Below are 20,833 nucleotides of genomic sequence, written 5' to 3'. Positions count from 1 at the left end.
TTCTAGTATACGATGTTGCCAAAGGAACCTATATGAAAATAAATTCTGTCACTATGCAGCAGTCATTAGTTAATGTCCACAAGGGATCCAATCAGATAATAGATATCAATTATTACTGAAAAGTAAATATTTGTAACTTACCTTATCCCTGACATTAATAACTGAGATGACAGCCAGCAGATAGTATGGAATACAAGCTGCACATGTAACAGCATTCTCTAGTTTTTTAATTCATGAAGTTTTCTGAAATTACTTACATTTTGCCTTACTTCTTGAGAAAAAGGAATCTTTCTGTTACAGAACTCTTTTTCAAAATCATTATTCACCCTTATTGCTGTTGAGGGTGAGGGTAGCTGAGCCAGGGTGCATGTTGTCCAGAGGATAACTTTACCGAGTGAGTCCTCTCATTCCCCCTTTATGAGGGTCCCATGGATCAAACTCAGGTGGTCAGTCAGGCTTGTGTAGCAAGTACATTGAACCATCATACCTGGCTCCTGTTTTAAGTTCTTCATGATGGATAATATATAAACACTTGATCCAGTTAAAGAGTAATGAATGAACTCCATAGAACGCTTTACCTTTTTTTTTTTTTTGAGCTGAGGATCGAACCCAAGGCCTAGGTAAGAGCTCTACCATTGAGCTAAATCCCCAACCCCCTTTTACCTTATTTTTTAGGACACAGCAGAAGTCACAGAACACTCAGAAAGAAAACCTGTGCTGAACTCCAGTTTCCACATGCTGCCAGAATCAACCAGATCAAACACAACCAACAAGGCTTCCCCATCAATCCCGTTCTCATCTGAAATTCTGCAGAGAACATAAGATCATGTGATAGAAAAACAATAAAAGCAGCTGTTACCTGTGTTTCCACCCAAAACAATTATTGTGGAGGGAATTAATCCCTAATTGGGGGACAAGTTGCTGTTTTCTGTTCTGTATCCTCTCAAAGGCTCCAAGAGAAAAGGCAGAACTGAATCGCCTCTGAGTGATGTTCAAGCTCATGATTTTCTGCCCCTCCTCTTGACCAAAAAGAAAAGAGGAAATTGCATGATGAAAGCTGATGCTGACGGATAGGAAAGAACCAAGCTACCATGTCAGATGCTGCAAATCATGTCCATAATTGATATTTGAAGACAGGGAAGATAAATGTATCTGCTAGAAAGTAAAACCAGAAAGTATTCTTTTCAAAAACACTAGTAAAAGGAGAAGACTGTAGTCCTCCACTCCTAATTTTGTAATAGGTTGATTGAAATTTTTTCTTGCATTACCATTTGAAAAAAATTAAAATTACTTTCTGTTTTTGAATTATATTTATTACAGCTAAGAGTGTTTTAGGAATTACTTTTAAGCACTCACATTTCCACTATAAAAGTTTTAATGTATGCTCTTCTAGCCTTTTATTCATAGAGAAAATTTACAGTGGATGCTAATGTCTTTCCATACAGAGTGGTCTTATGGCTGATGTTTTCATGGTGATGGGATATCAAACCTAAGATATTATGTGTGTTCAGCAAATACTCTACCACTGAGTAACAGACTCAGATTTTTTTGTTGTTTTGTTTTGGTTTTTTTTTTATGTTTTTTCTTTTGTTTCATGTAACAACTGTTATATCATACCTATTAAGTATCCCAGACTGGCCTCGAACTCTGAGTCCTCTTGATTCAGTCTTTTCAGTACTGGGAGTTTAGCTGTACATCACCACACAAGTTTAACATCATGTTTCTAATTCAGTTTTTCTAATAAATAATAAGCATTTTTTCATTTTATAAATATTGATCTATAAGATTTTTAAAGATATAAATTATTAATCACTTTTATACAGCATAAATTAATAATTAGACAATCTCTTACTGTTGAATATTTAAACCATTTACACTATTTTGTTGTTAATTTAAAAACTATATTGACTATACTTTAGAACATACTTAGATATTTCATGCATGAAGTCATGTGATCAAAAGAGATAGACACTTAAGAAACTCTAATATTGATTACCATACACCCTCTAGTTCATTTATAGTCTACCAGTTGTATGTGAAAATAATCGCAATTGCTTATGCTTTGAAGCTGAGATAAGGTGAAATTTTCTTCCAAGAATTTTGCCCATAGATTTGTGATGAGAATTCTTGCAAAGAATCTTTGTCAGCAAAGAATGATTTGCTGATTACTGATTGAAAAGTACTTTGAAGTGGAAAGGTTGGAATGTTGTAGATCCAGAGGCTAATTACTTTACTATGTGATAGCTTTAGCCCATTTAACAGCCATTCTTTGCCCACCTGTGTCAGAATTAACATCCTGTAACTAATAGTTAAAAACTTGGTGAAATCTATTAACTTAGCAGACCACTAACTTCCACTGGAAGCTAAGAATGTCATCTCATGGCCTATAAAAATGCTTCCCCCATCTTTCTGTACCCACCTCTCTGATGTACTCATGAATTATGTGATATTTTCCTTGATTTATAAATTTCTCGGTTTTCTAAAACTACAAAAATTCATGAAACTGCTTCCACATTGAAACATGGGGCCATGGTCACTCAAAATGGCTCCAGAAGAAACTGGTTTTTGTATCAACATGTCTTCATTCAAAGCTCTTGGTGTTCACATTATCAGTGTGGTCTCATTTTCTAACACTGAATACTGAAGAATTTAGAATCATCTTTGGGATTGGGGGTACAGTTCAAGGAAGGGGACTGCTTGGCATGTACAAATGCCCAGGCTTCACTCTAAACAATACATGGTGATGGTGTTGTTGATGATGATAAAGATGATGACAGAGGAAGGAAGGGAAACAAGACTATTTGATTCTATAGTCTGTTGCCATGAGCTCACCCTTGCCAGAATATGTTCAAATCTCTCACTAAAGTTTACTTTCATTTGATTGTATGTTTTCAAACCTGACAGATTGTTTTTTATGAAATCAATTTAAATTGTTCTTCAAATCAAATGACAGAGGTTAATGGAGCACTGGGGTTGGGGAATGGAGAAAGAGCTGGAGAACAGAAGAAAAACTGACAATACAGTGAGAACCTAATCCCACTTGACTATAGCAGAGATGAACTCCCTGCTTCTCTCTTCCTTTACCAACTTTTGGCCAGCCTTTAATCACCGCTCTCTCAGCCTTCATTAGCTCCCACTTCCAGCATTTCCTCCTGTTTCACAATTTCCTCCTGTCCTCACCACTAGGTTATGCTGCCGCTGTCTTACATGGCCAGTTTCTGTTTCCTTACATTATTCCTTTTGTAGACTTAAAAAAAACTTTTAAATTTATTTATCATTTATTTATCATTGTGTCTAATGAGTGTGTGTGAGATCGAATGCATGCATGCCATGGGTTGTAAATGGGGATAAGAGGACAACTTTGGAAATTAGTGAGTTCTTTTCTTCCAATTTGGGCTCCATGGATCAAATTTGGGGAGGCCATCAGGCTTGTATGGCCTGTGCTTTTATCAATGGATGCATCTGAAAGGTCCACTTCATGGTTCTTAAACTGATATCTCTGAGTCACCACTCAAATCTACCATTATCATATACCAGATGTCTCTTGAAACAGTTCACAGACATTATTTAATCTCAATATTATGAGGCAAGTTCATTGGGTGCAATGTGGATGCTTCCAGAATATCTCTGGTTAGTACTTTTCTCTCTCCATTCCCACATCCTGGTTCATCTTTCTATCTCTTGGAGAGAGAGAGAGAGAGAGAGAGAGAGAGAGAGAGAGAGAGAGAGAGAGAGAGAGCGAGCACTTAAGACTAAATTAATATAGTCTGGGTTTTAGCTTGCTACAAAGTATGGATCTGGGAGCTAGAGAGACTTGAGTGGAAACACCAACAAGCTCCTGTGACTTCATGTAAGTCAGATCATTCACAAAGTCTTTGACTACAGCAAAACAGAAACACACTTTCCCTCCAAGATTGCTGTGAAGATTTAACAAGATATACAGATACACAAATAGCTTTTTTTTTTGTTTTACTTTTTCCTTGTTTGTTGGTTTAAGATAAGTCTCACTATGTTGCACAGAGTGTCCTCACAAGTGATTGGATAAAAGTGTGAGCCCAAGCTTCACAAAGTTTTTAATCATATCCTGGCCAATAGGATGGTAAACTTGCATTCAACATTCAACATTATTAATTGAAGTCCAAGACTCCAGTCTTTTCTTACTACATAAATTTGAGCAAAACACTGAATCTTCAAACCTTTTTTTCCCAACATGGTCATTAAGTGTGTCACATTCTTCCTAGGACTGGAATAATTGCAATCAGGAGATAGAGAGAAGCACTTAGATTTCAAAATAACTACTTTTTTGAGCTTTCTAGAATCAGAAGCTTCTCTCAGATGCAGGATGAGTTAGGTTGTCTACCTGACCTTGTCAAAGAGTGCAGATGTTTGGAAGACAGAATAGGAATGGTCCATGAACCAAAATGAGGAACTGAGAGATTTTTAGCAGTGAGACAGTGCTGCTCCTGAAAAATTCATATTGTCACCCTAGATGGGAGTTGGGGGTTGTATCACACTGCTCATGGAAACACTAATGGTTCTGTTTACATCCTTATCTCTGCTGAGAGGAAGTCATTTTTACCGTGGAAGCTAAGCAAGTGCAGGACAAGCTGTGCTTCCTACATGCTGTTTGCCTCCTCTAACATCATGCAAAGTCTGTAAGCAAGAACTCCAGACCTATTTTCTTCATTATTGTGAACAAAGCATGAACAAGAGATGAGGTGCCTACCAGTTCACTTTATGAAGAATCAGAATAGCTAACCAAAATTGACCACACAGTGGGCAAGTTTTTGGTTTAAAGCCAAAAAGCATCAACTTCCTCTGAACTCTGTACAACTAAGCTCTGAATTTCCAGAAAAATGTAAATTATTAATGAGGACAAATAGCATGAGAAAATAGAGCCACTTCAGACCAAATTGACTAACAATTCCACTGTGATTCTTTGACCAAAGTGCAATAGAAAATACCAAAATTCATTTCAACCTACTAATGAAACAGAAATGTTAGAAGCTTGAAGAAAGTTTTTGCTTTCTTGAATTTTGTCTTCTAAATTCATCATTATTGTGGAAAAACACCCACATTTACACACCCAAATATGTATTTATTTCTCTTACTTCTTTGCTGTAAAAGCCTTTGTTTGTGAAACCATAACTTCCTGTTCCTTTATGTTGAGACACACATGTCTGGTCACACATTCAAACCTTCCAGTGGGACCTTCAGACCTTGGTGGCATCATCACTTCACAGTGAAAATTGGTCTGCCTCTCTGAGGATGAGGTGAGGGACACCTTAAGTAGCCACCAGCCCACAGGGAAAGATGGGGTGGCTCACTGTCTTCACGGGGAGGACTGACTGGTTCTGGTGAGCCTCACACCTCTTGATATTTCTGTCTTAATGTGGAACTTTCACAAAACTGAAATATGGTAAACTTCACAGCTTTTACAAAAACTGAAAAGAATTCTATTTTAAGATTTCTTGTGACCATAACCACCCCATGTGTCCTGACATTTATAATGATAGCTTTTCTAATACTCATTTGTGAATAGCAAAAGAAACTAGATAGTATTTTATGACAGACTACCAAGCCATACAGCTACACTGAATAAAGCCATAAACCATCTGACTTTTTAAATTAATCATAATTAAATGATGCAATAAACAACAAACAAAACAAACAAACAAATAAATAAATAAATAAACTAACTCTACTAATACCAGCTAAGTGAAAAATCAGCAGCACAGAATTGTTGGGTGGATTGGATTTCAATGCCCACAATTGTTTTGAGTTTTCAGTTTCTCAATTAAAATGCAAGAAAAAATAATTATAATAGCACTATACATTCAGATACACTAGATACAGATGAAGTGATCAGTAGCTATCACACAAATGGCACTGGATACATACGGTCTGCACCTACATGAAACAGTTTTGTTGTTACAAAATGTTTAATGTAGTGGATAGCCATCCCAGCATTGGCCTGGAAGTTCCAACTCCCATTGAGGCTTCAGTAATGGTCACGCCCACAAGGCAGGGTGGAGGAGGAAGCGGAAGACCAAGGATCGAGAGGAGGTCACTCTCTTGGTTCTGGGACCCTGGACGCTGGAGGTAGACGGAGCAGAGTTCTCCAGAGAACACCGCCAGACTGCGCTATACCTTTGCCAGACCCTGCAACCTACCCCTTCATTGTAAGTTACCCCACAGAATAAACCTCCCTTTTAACTACGTGGAGTGGCCTACATAATTTCACCAATAGTTTAATGAGAAGCTTCTATCTGCTTACCAAAGTTCTTAGCCTCCTAAGTCTTCCACCCTGAAGTCAGTGCTAAATGATCCCTTCAACAAGTAGATTATAACTAGCAGAACAACATAAGCTTACACTGTGGATTTAGAGAGAGACTTAAACAGGACACCAGCAGCAGAATTAATAATGATAATGGAAGGTGAATTCTATTGGAAAGAAATTCAAAGAACTGGGAAACACGAGTAGGACTTGTTTCATTAGAAGTAAAAAATAGTGTAGGTACTGTACTAGTCAGCTTTCTGATACTGTTATAAAACACTGAACCAAATAAACTTGAGAGGGAGTGGTTTATTTCATTTTACATGTTACTACTCAATATTTGGGGAATATAATACAAAAATTTAGGTGAGTTCTCAGGTCAGAAACCACAGAGCAACTCCTCATCAGGTTTAGTTATTTTTTCTTATATAGCCCATAAACTGCAGCCCAGGGATGGTACCATCTACAACTGGCTGGGTTTCTTACATCAATTAGTAATTAAGAATCTGCCTCCACAAACACGTCCACAGGCCAATGTGATAGAATAAATTCTAGGTGTGTCAAGCTGACAACCATGAGAGTCTTCTATGGGTGGTCACGGTGTCTCTGATTCAAGCGATGGCAATGGTCATGTCCAAATCAGATGCTACACACCTGGGTTACAAGGTAGAGCTTCGTTGCACACTTGTAATCTCAACACTGAGGAAGTCAGGGAAGGAGGATCAACAAATCAAAGCCCTCCCCCTCTTTAGAGTAAGTTTGAAGCTAGTCTGGGATATGAAATACTGACCCCACAAAATAAAAAGAAAACGAACAAACCAAAATCTGAACTCCACACTGTAAGAGAATAAACATTGTTTTTCCTTAAGGCACAAGTGTGTGCTCTTCATTAGAGGAACCTAAGAAACTAACACAGTTAGAAAATAATAGAAATTTAATAATTTTAACAAAAGTCACAAATATATTTAAAGATGAATTTACCCAAATTAACATATAGGAGTACCCAAATTGTGTTAAATCTGTTAAATAAATGTTGTTCCTAATCTAGTAAATACCTTACCCCAAAGATATCTTCAGGTCCAGATTATCTCTTAGTGATCAAGTATTTAAGAAAAGAAAATACAAATCCTTCCAAAAATTAAACTTTCAAATATACAAGTATGACTTCTAAAAACTCCAAGTAAACATTTAAGGCCAGTGTTTTCTCTATATTCTAAACATAAAAGGGCCAACTCTTTTGAGTCACACCTTTAATCCCAGCATTTGAGAGGCAGAGGCAGGCAGACTTCTGTGAGTTCAATATCAATCTGGTGAATATAGTGAATTTAAGGCCAGCCAAGGCTACAGAATAAAAATGTATCTCAAACAAACAAGCAAGCAAACAAACAAACAATTAAATATGTTTTAAAAGAGAATTATATGTCTCACATTCAGAATTGTAACACTCAAGAACCTTAGCAGGAGTACTGCCAAGAGATCAAGGCCAGCCTGAGTTACATACTGAGTTCTAGGCCAATGTAAGAAACAGTGTGAGACCCTATTGCAAAAAACGAAACAAATGAAATGGGGAAGAAAGGAAAGGAGAGAGAGCTGCAGGCTACTCTGTTACAAATGTAAACACAAGCACTCATTAAAAACATTACCCAAAGCGGTAGACAATGGGGAGGAATGCCATGACAGACTTATGCGGATCGCATGACTATGGCAATCATGAAGTCACAGCACTTTTGGTTGCTTGCTTAGTGTCTGTACAAGACTGAACATCTAGATGGTTTCCACATTCTGACTATTACAAATAAAGCTGTTATGAACATAGTTGAGAAAGTGTCCTTGTGGTATGATTGAGTATCCTTTAGATATATGCCCCAGAGTGGTATAGTTAGGTCTTGTGGTAGATTGGTTTTCCAAGGAACCACCATACTGATTTCCAAAGTGGCTATACAAGTTTGCACTCCCATATCCTTGCCTAAAACTTCAGAAGCAGACTTAGGTTTTGTCTGAGCACAGGGCAGATATAGAGACCCCCAGCTCATGCAGTTTTATTGGAGGCCAGGCTGGTCCTAGGAGTCCCAGGTAAGACACTAACTACCTCCCACTTTAACTTCTTTAAGCCTGCCCCCAAACCCTAGGCTGCACCCCCACATCTGGGCTCCATATCCCAGACTACTACTTTAGAAGTTTTAGGATTTATCAGAGGCCAGGTAGGATCTAGAAACCCCAGGTAAGACACTGGTCATCATCTGCTAACATTCTTTAAAACAAGCCCAACTGCCCCGAAAATGCATCCCCTCCCCTGGTCTCCACTCTAGGGCCCACAATCCTGACAGCATTTCCAGAGGCCAGACTGGTCCTAGAGACCCCAGGTAAGACATTGCACACTGCCCAATAAACTCTTTTAATCTTGTCCAACAACCCTAGACTGCACCCCCTTCCTTGGGTTCCATATCCTGGCCTACAATTTTGGAAGAAGACTTTGGGTTTACCAGAGTCCAGGTCAGATCTGGGAACCCCAGGCACCCAAAACCCCAGAGGAAATACCTTACAGGATCTGAAGACTCACCAAGACCCTAGGCCATTTAGGTCAGAAGACCAGAGTGGAAAGAGAATCAAAGGAACAAACTACGCATTCAACAAAGACAAACACAGGAATCAACACCTAGAATTACAATTATCCCAAATTCTGATGCCTATAATGTCAGTAAAAGAACCCAATTAATAACAGAAAGGGTAATATGGCATGACCAGAGCCTAGCAAACCTAAGACAGAAAGACCTGAACAATAAAACAAAGTGGAAACATAAGAAACAACCGTAAAAGGAATTTTATGAAGATGATAGAAGTTCTTAAAGAGGAATATAAAAAATACCTTAAAGATATTGAGGAAAAGACAAACAAAAAATGGAAGAAATCAATGAATCCTTAAAAGAATGCCAAGAAAAAAAAAACATGTGGAGAAAACTTTTCAAGACCTGAAAATGGAAACAGAAGCAAATAAAACAACAACAACAACAAAACCAAACACAAATGAAAAGAATCCTGGAAATGGAAAATCTGGGTAAGTGAACAGGAACTACAGATGCAAGCATCACCAACAGAATACAAGAGGTGGAAGAGAGAGTTTCAGGCCTTGAAGACTCAATAGAGTAAATAGATTCATCAGTCAAAGAAAATGTTGAATTTAAAAATTCCTAACACAGAACAGCCAGGAAATTTAGGATACTATAAAAATTTGAAACGTAAGAGTCATAGGAGTGGAAGAAGAAGAAACTCAGCTCAAAAATCCAGAGAATGTATTTAACAAAATCTTAGATGAAAATTTTCCCAACCTAATTAAGGATGATTCTATAATGGTTCAAGAAGCTTTAAGAGCACCGAATAGACTGGACTAGGAAAAAAGTCCCCTCGCCACATAATAATTAAACATACAGAACAAAGAAACACTATTAAAACTGGCAAAAAGACTATTAAAAGACTATAAACAGTGTCTTATAATATAGTTTGATGAGCAACCAGAAGCAATTGAAGTATCCCATGTTGTTTTGGAGGCTTCTGGAACTTTCCTGACCCAAACCCCACTGGGACATATTGAACATCTGCCACCAAGATTTTTCTTTTAATGGCTTATGATTTCTGGAATTGTCATTATGAACCATCATGGGGTACCTACATTCAGCTGCCTTTGACAGTAATGGGTTTAATATCCAAGTTTCAATCTGTTAACACTCAGTCTTGTGTAGTGATTGGATTCATGCAACATTAGCCTCTTTCTCAGAAATGATCCGTTATTGATAAATACAGGGAAGGGTAATTGCTGTCTTCATTTGTGCCCCTCTCAGTGAGCACACCAGACTCTATGGATATAGTTCTTCATTTACACTCTGCATAGCTCCAGAGATTGACCGAACTGGAGCAGTGAGCAAGTGAAGGAAACACAGACACATGGATGGACATAGAAAAGCTGTGATGAGTTGATCTGGGCTCCCTGATGGACAAGATGCAGCACCCTGAAAGCACTACATGTCTATTATGTAAAGTTAAACAGAGTGACAAAATTATTGCATGTGCCTGAACAAGTAGGCAGAGCTTATGGTATACAGCCAAACAAGGAGTCAAGTTTAGTTTGTCTCAGTAAGAGCAGTCTCTGTAGAGGAGCAGTCTTCAGCCCATAAACATCTTAGGAAAAAACTACAGTGGACATTTTCTGCACATACTGTGAACATTCACACTCAGACCTGAAGAAGGCTTTGCCATTCCTCTGAACTTCATTTAGGGAAAGCTTTGCCACTCCCAATGTGCTGGGGTTTGGACCTTGACATGACCTTTCCCATGTCAAACAATGATATTCTCTTAGAACTTCATTCCCTCCCTACACTCACCCCTAGTTACTTGGATAGAACTGGTAAATTTCAATGAGTCACAACAGGGAGATGGTGGTACATACCTTTAATCCCAGCACTGGTGAGGCAAAGGCAGGTGGATCTCTGTGAGTTCAAGGTCAGCTCCATCTACAGAGCGAGTTCTAGTACAGCCAGGGCTATACAGAGAAACCCTGTCTCAGAAAACAAACAAACAGCACAAAACTAAACAAAAAGACATCAATATGGGGAAGAGACATGTAGAAAGAAAAGGGTGATGGCAGGGGATGGGAAGGAAATAAAAGTGTGAGGAAGAATGTCATCAAAAGACATTCTACATAGACAGGAAATTATAAAACAAATTCAGTTTTAAGATATTTAAAGGGAAACAAGTCAATTAATGCAATTTACAAACTTAAAATAATGTATCAGTTTTCTGTTGTAATAAAATACCTAAGATTGGATGATTTATGAAGATGCACTGAGCTCACAGTCTGGGAAGTTGTAGGTACAAGACTTGGCAGCCCTCTCTATTCATCAAGATGGCAGGTGTCACTGTGGAGGAACCACATGCAAATATATGGAAAATTGAGAAATTACATTGTAAAAAACAGGAAACCAGAGGAGAAGAAGGACCCTCTATAGTTTTCATAACAACCCTGGAGAACACAGTCACTTCTCAGGAGCAGCATTAATTCATACCTAGGGCACAGTTTACAAAGATCTAGTAACTGAGAGTAGGCAGAACTTCCTGTAGATTTGACCACATTGGCACTGTGCACCTGATGAGCAAGACTTCAACACAGGAACTTATGAGAGACAAAATGATAACTACTCACTTAAAAGTGGGTATTAGCTAGAAAGTAAAGGATAAATATACTACAATCCACAGACCCAGAGAGGCTAAGTAACAAGGAGGGCTGAAGGGGATTGCTTTGGTCTTCCTGGGAAGGGGAAATAGAGGAGATTTCATGGGTGGCCTGGGGTTTGGGTAGGGATGGAAACATAAGGGTTCAGGTGGGAGTGAGGGGAAAATGTACTGAAAGACACAACTGGAAGGGAGCATGCACTTCAGGGTCAGATAGAAACATGGTGCAAGAAAACCCCCCAGGAATCTGCAAGGATGACCCCAGCTAAGACTCCTAGCAATAGGGAATATGTACCTGAACTAGCCATCTACTGTGACCGGGCAAGACTTCCAATGGAGGGATTGGGACAGCAACCCCTATAAGTCTGTCCTGTCTATTAGATATGCTGGAACAAGTTCTTATGCCAATTGTCACCAGAGAGGCTTCATCCAACAACTTGTGGAAACAGATGCAGAGGTCCATATCCAAACATTAAGCTGAGCCTGGGGAATCCTGCTGGAAAGAGGGAAGAAGGATTATAGGAGCCAGAGGGGCTAAGGACATCACAAGAAAACCACAGAATCAAGTAACCCGGGCCCATAGGAGTTCACAGAGTCTGAACAAACAACCAGGAAGCCCATCTGGACTGACCTAGGACCAACCTAGGACCTTTGCATATTATGTAGCTTGGTGTTTTTGTGGGACTCCTAACAGTGGGAGCAGGGGCTGACTCTGACTGTTTTGCTGGCTTTTGCAATCCTGTCATACTGGGCTGCCATGCCCAATCTTAATATAAAGGCAAGTCCTTAGTCTTACTGTAACTTGATATGCCAGGTTTTGCTGATATACATGAAAGGCCTGCCCTTTTCTGTATAGAAATGGAGGATGGGGGGCTCAAAGAGAAGTGGGGGAAGGGAATGGGAGGAGAGAAGGGAGGAGGAACTGAGTTCAGGGTGTAAAATAAATAAATAAATATTAAAGAAGAAAGAAAACAATCCAATTAAAATGGGGTTCAGGTCTAAACAAAGAATTCTCAAAAGAGGAAACAAATAGCTGAGAAGCACTGGGAATGTTAAACATCTCTCTCTCTCTCTCTCTCTCTCTCTCTCTCTCTCTCTCTCTCTCTCTCTCTCTTTTTGAACAGGAAAGCCCATAAGTAGTTTATTGTGTCTTCAAGACACTACAATGTAGATTCCTCTCCCAGAAAAGGGTCTTTCAAAGGCAGGGAACTGTCAATCCATCCACACGGCTGGATTCTTCCTTTTGTTCCCCCATGTGTAAATCAGATAAAATACTACAAATGGCGGAGCCATGCACAGGATGCCCTCGTGAGTGTGGCACAGCACATTGGGGATGCCTTTGCTAAAGTAGTTTGGGAAGGCTTGCTGCTCAAAGGGTAACAAGCCTTTCAGAAGGCTTTGAGAAGCATCAGCTTCCCAAACTCAAGGCCCATGGTGGCAGCAGCTCTAAGGAAGGAGGATACAAGCATGGCTTAGGCCCTCCAGAAACTCTCACTGTCCAGTATAGGCCCTCGGCACCAGGTCCTAAATATCTTTCTAAAAGTAAAACATTATTTTGTTTTAATGTCATTTTATTGTATTTTTGTCCTTCAAAACAATTTTTAAATTTAAATACATTTTGATCATATTCTTCTTGCTCATGTCCTTCCAGAGCTCCTCCCTCCTCCCCACTCAGCTTGAAGTTCTTCCTCAAAAAAAGAAACCCAAAAAACCAAAAACCAAAAAACAAACAACCCCCACAAAAACCCCAAAAAAACAAAAACCCAAAAACCCCAAAAAACAAAAAAACAAAACAAAAAACCAAAAACCAAAAAGCAAAATCCCAATACAAAAACAAACCAAAAAATGGAAATCAAAACTCCTTAGAGATTTTTATCTTACACCAGTCAGAATTACCAAAGTCAATAAAACAACAGGTGAGGATGTGGTATAGAGGAACTCTTCTTCATTGCTAGTGTGAGTGCAAACTTGTTTAGCCACTGTGGAATCAGTGTGGCAATTACTCAGGAAGATGGGAATCAATTTACCTCAAGATTCAGCTGTACCATTCATGGGTACATACCTAAAGGGCTGTAAATATTATAATACAGACCCTTGCTAACCCATATGTCTATACATAATAGCCAGTTATAAGAAAGAACAGACTACATGTCCACCAACAGATGAATGGACAGGGACAGTTTTGGTTCATGTTCAGTGTTTGTCAGTCTGTCTTGGCTATTCTACTTCTCTTCACTCTTAAAATCACTTCAGCAATGCCTCATGGAAATGCACTGAATAGATAGCATGGTAGTTAGTATACTTGTCCTAAGATACTATTTGAATTCATGGCTATGTTTTCATTCACTGTTTGTTGAGGTCTTCATTTATTTCAGTATTTTGACATAGGACTTACATATATTGATAATTTTAATAATGCTTTATTACTTAATTTTTGATGTTATCTGGTAATATATAAAACTAAAAATTAATGTTCTTCTTTTTAACCTGCCTCCTATGGTTCCACCTTGGCAAATTACTCATGATTTTCAGAATTTTTGTTTGGAATTTCAATAGATCCCTTAGGATGTTTCTTCACTAGGCTTAGAACCACATCTTCTCACACATAGGCTTGAGTATATTACCACTGTGTATCAGTGCAACCACAGAGAATAGAAAGACTGGTGAAAATGGTGTGCTCACCAGGCTCTCCCATAATCTCTTACTTGGTTTTCTTCTAACATTCTAAATTCTGGCCTCTGTGTACAGTGAAGAGGGCAGGGAAGTATTTCATCAGTGCCAAGCTGGTTTCTATGTGAATAGTCTTTTTCTTTAATATTTTGTTTTATATGTATTGATGTTTTGCCTGCATATATGTCTGTGTACTAGACATGAGCCTAGTATGTGCCTGGAAGATAGAGAGGAGGTCAGAAACCCTGGAACTGGACATACAGATAGTTCTTAGGCCCTGCATGGATTTTTGGAATCAAACCTGGGTCCTTGAGAAGAACAGCCAGTGCTTTTACCTGCTTAGGCAACTCTCTAGTCTATGTGAAATTTTTCAGCAGGAATATGAACAATAGCTAACATTATTTGCATATCCAACTCTTAGAAACCTGTGTCTTAACTTAAAATATACAAGAGTTGTTATATAAAGAGCTAAGGTTTAAGTTGAACCATAGATTGTTTAAATAGCTGAATTCCTAGGCTTACTAGATAATAAGCTAGGATAAAACATCTCAACAAAATAAAAAATACTCAAAGTAAAAGCATGATGTGAGGGCTGGAATGAGTGGCTTGCACTGTAATCCCAGAACTCACAAATTGGAGTGGGGAGGATGAGAAGTCCAGGCCTGTCTCAGCTAAATAGTCAGTTCTGTCATCCTGTACTATATCAGACCATGTATCAGGAAAAAAAAAATCAAATTTAAAAGAAAGGATGCTTTGAGAAGGATGATCCGATATGGGGGCCCACAGAGGGTTCACAGTGAGACTTTACTCAAGGTCAGACAATCTGAGCTTGCTTTACCAAGCAGGGCTGCATAATAAGATGATTGGACAGGGGCATGTTTACCAGGTGTTGGAAAGGGTCTACACTTGGCTGTACAATGTACTTTGATTTTGAAAGGGGGAGGTCTTTTTTCTCTCCTCTTGGCATATTATAAAAAGCCCCTTTGAATAAAGCTCTGGGCAACTGGCTATTGATCCAGAGCCCTCTTGATGCTATTGGTGTCTCCGTCTTTCTTATTGTCTCTTTCTTTCTTCCTTTCATTTCCTCATTCCCCTCTTCTACACCCAAGAACCCCTTGAAAGGTGGGAGCAGGTTGGAGCTGGAATTCCACAATCTCAGCCTGCAGACTCCACATAGGATGTGATGGAGTTGGAGAGCTACTTAGAGTCTCTTGAACTATGATATAATGAGTGGACAGGGACTGAAGAGGCAAAAAGCCTCAGTTATGGATTTCCTTCTTCAATATCGAAGAGCCCAGATACCCATCTGAAACCTTTCAGAGGCCCTTTTATTACTTACTGAGTTCCCAAAACATCTTTCTCATTTTTTGCTTTCATTGCTTCTGTCCCCACAAGCAGTATGTGGATAGTCATGATAATACAGAGTATTAGCACAACTGTAATTATAAATGCCAGGAAACATGGGGTGGTTATGGGCACAGGAAATCTCAAAATGGAGGATTTTTTGTTTGTTTGGTTTTGGTTTTTTTCTGTGAAGTTTAGTGTTGTCAAAGTTTGACATCTCAAGAGAATTACCATGAGATCAGAAGCTGGTCAAGAATGGCAGTTCCTCCCAGTGAAGCAGTTCAAACCAAGCTTCTCCTTGGGCTGTTAGCTATTCCTCACCTAGGGCAGGAAGAGCAGCTTGCAGATGTGAAATGATAAAGCCACTGCTGAGGACTGAGGGTGTGACCAGAGGTCTGAAGGTGTGACTAAACTGATGTACACAGCTTCCTGGTAGCTGTCTTACCACAGCCGAGTGGGCACATGATGTGGTTTCTCAAATAAGAGAGGCTCATGCAGTAAGGAGCCAGGGACATCAACGTGTATTGGAATATATATTTATGTTTATCTGTATGCAGTTTTGCACAAAAGTGTAATTAGAAGAAAATATTAAAGAAGATGAAAACATTTTTCAGATTTCTCACCTTTTTTTTTAAGCTGGATGTAATTACTTCCTTCCTTCCTTTTTTTTTTTTTTTTTTACACCGCACTTTGCTCAAGGAACTGCAGTGTGTCAATCAATTAGTTATGAGGAGTCTCTATCTTCTAATCTAATTGTCTTCATTTGAAGGCTTTTCTCTATCAAAAGCTTGGAGCTTTGTAATAAAGAGAAGACAGAACTTGCAGCTGCTGCTTTATTTGGCACTCCAGTTACTGGTAGGATTCTGTCTCTAAAGCTGAAAAATTGTTATGATTCAGTGACCACTTTGTATTTAGTTTCTGTTCACTTTATTGTCTTGTTTGTCAAGCACACTGTTGGCACAGTATCTGTTGTCCGCTCTGCTGTCCCAGACAGGAAGGAAAGGATTTTGAGCATGTGCTAAGACTTTGAGAGAGAGGAGACAAACAACCCTCAGACATGTGCATGTGCAGTGGGAGGACAACAGCCTCCCATCAAGGATGGAAATCAGAAAGATGTCTCAACAGCGTTAACCTCCCATGAACAGTTTAATCTGACTCCCAGACCTAAGGTCATTGTGGTGTTTTCTGGAACAGTAGTTTGTCACTGTTGTGGATTTCCCAGGTTCTCAGTTTTGCTTATTGTCTCTATTCTAAAACAAAGCAAAACAAAACACCTGCCCTCCCAACATCTTGAGTTTACCTATTATGATAAAACATAGACAAACCAGCATAGGGAATGAAGTGTTTATTTTAGCTCATAGTCCTTCATAGTAGGGAAGTCACTACAGCTGGAACTTGAGGTAGCTGGTCACATTTCATCAGTAGCAAAAAACAGAGAGTGATTGATGAGTGTTTGTACTCAGATTGCTCTCTTCCTTTATATGCTCTGGCATCCTAATTTAGGAAAATGGCACCAGCTACAATGGATGGGTCTTCCCACCTCAGTTGACCTAGCAAAGATAATCACTCACAGTTTTGTTCAGAGGCAAATCTAACCTAGATAATCTCTGACAGGTATGCCCAAGGCTTGCCTCTGCGTGTTTCTCCTGTGAAGTCAACAATATCAACCATTACTCCCAGTGACATGGTGGGATAGAGAACCTATCTCATTGTGTATGCTGGTTCATTTCTGTTGCTATAACAGAGCAATAGGCTGAGTAACCAATAATGAAAAGATGCTTGTTCGGGTTCAGACTTCTTATGGTTGGAAATATCATGGTTAGGTGTCATCATTTGGGCTAAGGCCTAACATCTGCCAACTCATGATACAAAGTGAAGGGGGACAGCACAGACAGAAATGTGTAGAACAATGAACAGGATGGATGGACTTGCTTTTTTGATATCTGCTGTCAGAAAGGAGGAGTGTCTTATAGACAAGGCCTCACTTAATAGCTATAGGTGGCCTGGAACTCAATATGTAGTAGACCAAGCTGTCCTTGAACTTCTGAGTATTCTCCTGCCCCTGCTTCCTGGGATTGCAGCATGCCTTGTTGCATGTAAGTTTTTGTTTATATAAGCCATGTTGAAGCCATCATATGCATCATAAACATCACACACACATACACACAATGTAAATTGTTTCAGTAATGTGTATATGTAACATAACATAGAACTAAGGAGGATGAGGCATGAGAACAGTGAGTTTGAATCCAGCCTGGGCTACATAGTGATTTTCAGGCCACTATTAGTTTTATAACATGGTTTTTGTCTTGCTTTGTGTTGTTTGCTTTTTGTGTGTTGAAGCCAGGGTCTCTAGTAGCCAGGACCAGGCTTAACTGTGCTATGTAGCAAAGGGTGGACAAGAATCTTTGATTCTCCTAGCTCAGCCCCTCAAGTTCTAGGAATGCAGTTGTGAGCTACCTTGCCTGCCTCAAATTCTTCTTTAAGAATTTGAGAAACCATCAGTTTTCAGTTATGGAAATGTGGTTGTCCTACAGCAATCCTAATATACATTTACTTTCAATAGATACAATTCAAAAACCAAAAGTAGTATTTCCTCTGAAATAATAAGACAAAAGTCCTGAAAATTATTAAAATTTGGAACTGAAGAAATTAGTCGTCTCATTTGTCCTATATCCCCTCATATTTACATAGAGCTGTTCAGTCATCTCTTCTAAACAATGGCTTCTTTTAATTACATTACATTTTAGTTGAAGACACTGGCAGTGTTCTCTCAAAATGTGTTTTCCTTTATTCTTTCAGTCATCAAATACTGATTACAAACATGAATCTTCTGCAGGTGATGTGGGGATCATTTCATATGCAGGAATGCAGAGCTCATGTTTTCTGTCTTTCAGGATCAGCCCTCAACATGCAATTTCCTCTTTTCACTTTGATAAAGTGAGGGGCAGAACTTTAAGAGCTGAAGTATCATGCAGAAGGAACAGTCTTCTGTGTTACATTTGGAGCCTCTGAGGGGATACAGAGCTGGAAAGAACAACTTGTTCCTCATCCTGGGTTCCCTCCACCTGCATCACCACCTGACGGGGGTATAGGTAACAGCTACTTTGATTCCTTCAGATATCTCTATCACAGGATCATACTTATTCTAGAAAAGTGCCATTCAGTTAAAATGTCCTGCACGACCATCACATGCATAGGAAAGACAGTTGATCATATTAGAACTGTTTTAAGTTGATCTGTGACTTTTGGAGTTAACTTCAGGAAAGGTATATTGTCTTATTGTGCTATAATTTTTGTTGGCTGTAATCTAAAAAGAGTGACCAGTAGAATTATTTACTTTGTAATTAGTTCAAGTGGTTTACATAGTTTTTATGCACTTTGTAGAATTTTATAATAGGAAACCATTTTATTTTTAGAGAATTGTAGAAACTGTAAATAAATTTCAAAACTTTCATTATGTGTTCATTAATTATTATGTGTTAAGATATGAATTGATGAAGACCTTTTCCCATTCTGTAGGCTGTCACTTTGTCTTGTTGACCATGTCCTTTGCTCTACAAAAGCTTCTCAGTTTGAACAGGTCCCATTGATTGATTGTTTCTCTCAGTGTCTGTGCTACTGGTGTTATATTTAGAAAGTGATCTCCGGTGCCAATGTGTTCAAGAGTACTTCCTACTTTCTCTACTATCAGGTTCAGAGTGGCTGGATTTATGTTGAGGTCTTTGATCCACTTGGACTTAAGTTTTGTGCACCGGGACAGATATGGATCTATTTGCAGCCTTCTATGCATTGACATCTAGTTATGCCAGCACCATTTGTTGAAGATGCTTTCTTTTTTCCATTGTACATTTTTGGCTTCTATGTCAAAAATTATATGTTCATAGGTGTGCAGGTTAATGTCAGGGTCTTCAATTTGATTCCATTGGTCCACATGTCGGTTTTTATGCCACTACCAAGATGTTATAAAACACCTTGGAGTTATGCTAACTAAGCATGTGAAGGACCTTTATGAGAAGAACTTTAAGTCCCTGAAAATAGAAATTGAAGAAGATGTCAGAAAAATGGAAAGATCTCCCATGCTCATGGATAGGCAGGATTAACATAGTAAAAATGGCGATCTTACCAAAAACAATATACAGATTCAACACAATTCCCATCAAATTACAAACACAATTCTTCACAGATCTGGAAAGAATAATACTCAACTTCATATGGAAAAACAAAAAACCCAGGATAGCCAAAAGAATCCTGTACAATAAAACAACATCTGGAGGCATCACAATCCCCGACCTCAAGCTCTACTATAGAGCTACTGTAATTAATTTTACTTTTATATAGGGTCCTAGAGTAATATCATACACTATACTGTTCTTTGTGGAATGTTAATATCCACGGAGTCCTTTCAAATATGAGTACAGGTGTTTTGACTTTTACTCAGGAGACTTTCATTATCACATGTAGACTCTGAAATTTCAATTTCCTGTAGTATTCCTTTCATATAATCTTTTGGACATTGTTTCTGGTATACACTTTTTAAATGTGGTCTAAAGATGACAAGCTCATTTTTTTTTTGTTTTTGTTTTTTTTTGTTGTTGTTGTTATTTGTTTGTTTTTTTCTTTTGAGACAGGGTTTCTCTGTGCAGCTTTGGAGCCTTTCCTGGATCTCACTCTGTAGACCAGGCTGGCCTTGAACTTACAAAGATCCACCACCTGGCTGACAAGCTCATTTTTTATTCATGTGTGTATCTCAACATTTATAAAAGCTTTAAAAGCAAGGAGATTTGGTTTTAAACAAGTTTTTAATTTTTGATATGTTAATAATTGTTTTAAATTTGTCAGTTATTTAAGTGGTACCAGTTTTGTCAAGCATGTCACTACATGTTCTTTATTTGACTATTCAAGGTATTTTCCCACATATCTCAACAATCATTGATGTGACCATTAGCTAAAAAGGTTTTTCAGCCGGGCAGTGGTGGTGCAGTCAGGAGGCAGAGGCAGGTGGATCTCTGTGAGTTCGAGGCCAGCCTGGTCTCCAAAGTGAGTTCCAGGAAAGGCGCAATGCTACACAGAGAAAACCTGTCTTAAAAAAACCAAAAAAAAAAAAATAAATAAAAAGAGGTTTTTCACATCTTGTGGAAGCCAGCCACCATGCACTCTCTTTACAGAATTCATATCCTTAAAGAAGTTAATAAACTTCTACCCAACCCCAGCACCAAATCCTGGAATGTTCTAAACTTGGACATTTTAATTTTTTCTTTACCTAGACATCATCCCATGACAAGGTTTTAATTTGAACCTTCATTGCTTCCATTCAAG

The 20,833-nt window shown here is 38.7% G+C and overlaps 1 pseudogene; it reads right to left on the bottom strand.

Annotated features, from left to right (window-relative positions):
* Positions 1–12,712: 12,712 nt before the first annotated feature.
* LOC118580308 lies at positions 12,713–12,933 on the bottom strand (annotated as a pseudogene).
* Positions 12,934–20,833: the final 7,900 nt, after the last annotated feature.

Source organism: Onychomys torridus, chromosome 3, assembly GCF_903995425.1.
Source record: "Onychomys torridus chromosome 3, mOncTor1.1, whole genome shotgun sequence".
Classification (NCBI taxonomy): Eukaryota; Metazoa; Chordata; class Mammalia; order Rodentia; family Cricetidae; genus Onychomys; species Onychomys torridus.
This window is presented reverse-complemented; position numbering and strand designations above follow the sequence as displayed.